The following is a 5,000-nucleotide window of genomic DNA, read 5'->3' on the forward strand; positions in this document are numbered from 1 at the left end:
CGATAATGTAAAATTGACAATTAAAACGGAATATGCTGTGTGATATTATAAATACCTAACAATGTATAGATCTTGTAGGTCCTATAGTTCACAGGGTTCCCCTGTATGACAGGACCAGTAAAACAGCTCTTAAAGTAAAGTAATGTAGTGTTGTATTGGGGCCCCTAAACCGAAATTTAAACTTGCAACATCGCTTTACGGTCAGTTGCAAACACAACTGATTACGAGGTCCTAATAGAAACTAAAAAATTACAACATTGGGTGCCACGAGTAATTCTATTGTTTATTTATGGGAAATGTCAAAAAAACATATTGTTGAATAGGCTGACATATGTCTTTTTGTAGACTATTTATGAACCATCTGTTTTAATGTTGTTACTGTTTTTAAAATATCTAATTCTAATTGTTCGTTATTTCTCAGATCGTTTATCGATTTCCTTATTTCCTTACCACACTGGGCTATTTTTCGCTGTGGAGCCTTTGGGCTTATAGCATTTTGCTCTTCAAACTAGGTTTGTAGCTTAGTAATAATAATAATAACAACAACAACAACAACAACAACAACAACAACAACAACAACAATAATAATAATAATAATAATAATACTAATACGACCATAGGGAAATAACCCGATACTTACATCAGAATATGTTTTAAGATATTCATAAAGTAACCATTATTGTTTTTCTACCCAGTTTCTAGCTCCCTCTATGCAAAGAATCGTCCTTTCATCTCTTTCTTGAAGATGTTGAAAACAGAGTAATTTTACGCCTTTGTTACGTAACTACCATCTCATTTCTCCATTTCACCATTTCATATTACTATTTCGTAATATACTGATATTTGCTTCACAACCTCTTCCCTCTTACTGTCTCATTTTCCACTTTCATCACTCCATTCCCTGTTAAATTTCCTCTCTCTCTCTCTCTCTCTCTCTCTCTCTCTCTCTCTCTCTCTCTCTCTCTCTCTCTCTCTCTCTCTCTCTCTCTCTCTCCAATATTACATCCTAAAGTATTATATTTCCTTTCACTCCCCTCCTCTATCTCACCTTTAAGAAGGAATTGCGTCAAATGCAGACAGGGACAGACAGGGACCATGTGACAGGAATCTGGAATGCTGTCATTACGGCGAAAGCAATCACAGCGTAATTACATGCACGAACATTAAATTAAATGTAACGCACGTCTCATGTCAATCCATAAAGGAAGATCACGAGATTACCATTATCATCATCAAGACGTTGCTTTGAGGATCGTAAGAGCACGAATAGATTATAGGAACGTCTGGATATATCATGTCAAAATGCATGACTATTCATCTCTCAATAAAACTAAAAGGATATTGAACAGTATGGAACTTGATTTGTCGAATCAGTTTAAAGATTTAAAGGCAACTCGGAAATGGCAGAAGAAAGAGATAGTGACAATATCCTTGTTAGGAGGACAATGCCCTACAGACTGACCAAGCCCCCTCTCCGGAGACCCAAGCTAGAACCAGGAGGACCAGTTAATGGCTGCTGATGACCCAACAGGTAGACCTATAGCCTACCCCAAAATCCCAATCCTAAGCTCACAAGGATGGTGAGGTTGCAGACACTACAAGAAACTATCAAGCTTGAGCGTGACTCGAACCCAGTCCGACAGATCGTCAGGTAGGGTTGTTTCATATAAGCCCTCACAATCAAGTGACGTGACTATCCAGGATTGTGGTAGCCTACTGGAAACGTCCCTACCTGGGCTGGGTATCGAGACCCGCTCAAGTTCAATAATTTCTTGCAGTGTCTACAACGTCGCCATCCTTCTGAATTAAGGATAGGAGGTTTGCGGGAACCTACAAGTCTACTTGCCGAGTCACCAGCAGCCATTTCCTGGCCCTCCCTGGTTTTAGCTTGGGTAGAGAGGGGCCTTCGGCGCTGATCATTTGTACAATGTATATATGGCCAGTCTTTAGGCATAGTCCAGCAAGGGCGGTGTCAGGGCCCCTAGCATTTGTCATTCATAAGCGACCTATAAAAGTTTGAGTAGTCTACACAGGAAACCCAATTCTAACCTTTATGGCATGGATAAGATTGTTGATAAAAATCTATTTTTAAAAACCCTTTCTTTCAACGCTTTTAGAAGAGTTTGAAATTATATGTAACTTAGTCAAACAAATAATTATGTCTGTTGGTTAATATTACCTCTCCGTGAGAATATCACTACGAACCAAGCTTTAGAGGAAAAGTTAATTTGGTTCATTATTAATGAAAAAAAAAATAAAGTTATCTTATGGTGCTGGTATTAATTTCACGGAAACAAGGCATCGAAAATGTATTCCTAGCGTGAAAAAAATAGTAGTTGAGCCCCAGGAGAGATGGGAGGTTATAGGAATTATTATTATTATTATTATTATTATTATTATTAGTAGTAGTAGTAGTAGTAGTAGTATTACTACTACAATTATTATTATGATTATGATTATTGCTATTATTATCATCATCATCAGCAATACATTCTTTTATTGAACGTCCTTTAAAGGTTTAGTCACTCATGAATGGCAGAGGCACGGGACAGTAACATTGCCCTATCGAGCAGGACAATGCCCTAGAGACTGAACATATATACATATGATTAGCGCCCAAGCCCCCTCTTCACCCAAGCTAAGACCAAGGAGGGCCAGGCAATGGCTGCTGATGACTCAACATATAGACCTATAGGCTTCCCCCCCCTTCCTTAGCCCCCAAGGATGGCGAGGTTGAAGCAACCAAAGAAACTAACGAGTTTGAGTGGGACTCGAACCCCAATCTGGCGTTCACCAGTCAGGGACGTTACCACATCGGCCACCACAACCCCTAAAGATGTAATGAGCTTTCGCCCTCTGATGCTTTGATGACAGTAACCATATTCATTAAAAAAAAAAAAAAAAAAAAAAAAAAAAAAAAAAGAGGCCACATCACCCAACTCGACACTGTTACACTTTTCAGTTCTAAGAATGAAATAATTGTAATGAGAAATAACAGCTGCCGACTTATTACATCTTGTGAAGTGGTTCCAAACCCCAGCGGGAGACCACGAATCTAATTATACCTTCCCTCGACCCACTTAAACTTGAAAGACAACTGGAATTAAAAACATTCCAATATCTTAAGATCTTGCTAAGTGAATTAATAACCGTTCTGTCCTTTTCTATAAGAATTAATATACATCATGAATATTATTATTACTAATAATTATATCAATAATAACAAATTGATATGACATGAATTACTGTTAAAAAAATTGCCGTAAAAAACGGTATAAATCTTGGAATAAAGGTTGCCAGACATTTGCTTTTTAAAAAGTGAATGATATTACGGTCACAAACCCGATAAAAGATAATACCAAAGTAAGGTAAAAATTGCGGTCACCTGTATTTTACTGAAATACGGCCAAGAACAGTATATTTTTACGAAGAACTTCCGAATACAATTACGGTTTTTTTAACAATGTAACGTTCTCATATCATGTGATGTCGAACAAACAGCATTAGAATAATGGCTGCCGTCAATATGTAAAGATAATTGACTATATGTCGTGACGAGTAAAAAACACATCCCGTGGGTAACTTGAATGACAGCCGTTATTAAAATGCAAATGAAAACGAAAATCAGCATGTAGGGTGATATCTAAAATCTAAATACGACTAGAGACAGCTACAAATTAAAAATATTTCGCTCGAACGTACAGTTAGAATCAAAAGAACGCCGACACTCAGGGGGAAATCTTTCGTCAGATGTCTCTATTGTTCCAATGACAAAACAGACAAGGTGTTGCTCTTCTTACTACTTCAACGAAATGGGCGGAGCCTTCACAAACCTTAGCGAACCAAAGACAGTAAAGGGCTGTCTTTGTTAGAGAAAGCATACAAAAATTACAAATCGAGTTGCCATATTTCAATTCTTTATTATCATTTAACGTCTCAAATATCCACTGCAAATACAAAACACACACATTATATATATATATATATATATATATGTGTGTGTGTGTGTGTGTGTGTGTGTATGTGTGTGTGTAATACCAATTTTCGTGTCAGTTTCTCGGACCAGGGTTCGATTCACCGGCCGACCAGTAGCTATTATCTCTTGAGTTGATTCCCCCTTGGTTCTCTGATCCCGAGGTATAGGGAGAATCCAGATATTAAGGGAGTATAATATATGGCTTATATAAATATGAAAAACACGTCTAAATGTGCAAAATTTATCATTATATATATATGCATATATATATATATATATATATATATATATATATATATATATATATATATATATATGCGTGTGTGTGTGTGCGCGTAGAAATCACAAAAGCAAACACGTGATGCGCATAAAATAATCAAGTATCATAGCCACGAAAGGAAAAATGAAAACACAAACTTAGTTCTCTTTTCGTGACACACACACACACACACACACACATGTCGTTGATTCCTTTTAGACGATGTATTTTGGTTTTCTTCCAAAGTCGCAGACTCAACAATTCTCTCAACTTTCGCCAAAGAATTTTCTGCATCAACCAAATCTTATTTCCTTTATAATGGCCTCAGAAGCAAGTCGGTGATAAAATCTTGCAAATTTGGGTTGATCAATAAAACGATTAAAACCATCTTTTTGCCTTTTCTAACATTCCTGCTCAAGACGAATGACAATTTGAATCCGATTTGGAAATGCACTGACATTCCATATTTCTCCTAACAAAGAGACTAAGAATCTTTTTTAGCTCTGATATGAAAGCATTCAACTTACCTATTGATGAAGAATAACAAATTAGAGTCGAACAACGAGTTGGGAGAATTTTGAAGACTATTCCGAATGGGAGCCTGTTAGGAATTTCCAAAAGGAAAACGTCCAATTGGGGTGCCTCTCCTTAGAAGCCCTTCCTTTTTTAGAGAGAAAAAAAATTACTTCAGATTGAAGAATTCTCGATCTTTCTCTGGTCATTATATATTCTCTACTTCTGTGCAGTTTCCGCCTTATTCTGCAC

The 5,000-nt window shown here is 36.9% G+C and overlaps 1 protein-coding gene across 1 annotated transcript in view; it reads right to left on the reverse strand.

The window, feature by feature from the left end:
- LOC137621408 (protein tincar-like) overlaps positions 1–5,000 on the reverse strand; it is a 414,290-nt gene that overhangs the window by 22,153 nt on the left and 387,137 nt on the right.

Source organism: Palaemon carinicauda, chromosome 28, assembly GCF_036898095.1.
Source record: "Palaemon carinicauda isolate YSFRI2023 chromosome 28, ASM3689809v2, whole genome shotgun sequence".
Classification (NCBI taxonomy): Eukaryota; Metazoa; Arthropoda; class Malacostraca; order Decapoda; family Palaemonidae; genus Palaemon; species Palaemon carinicauda.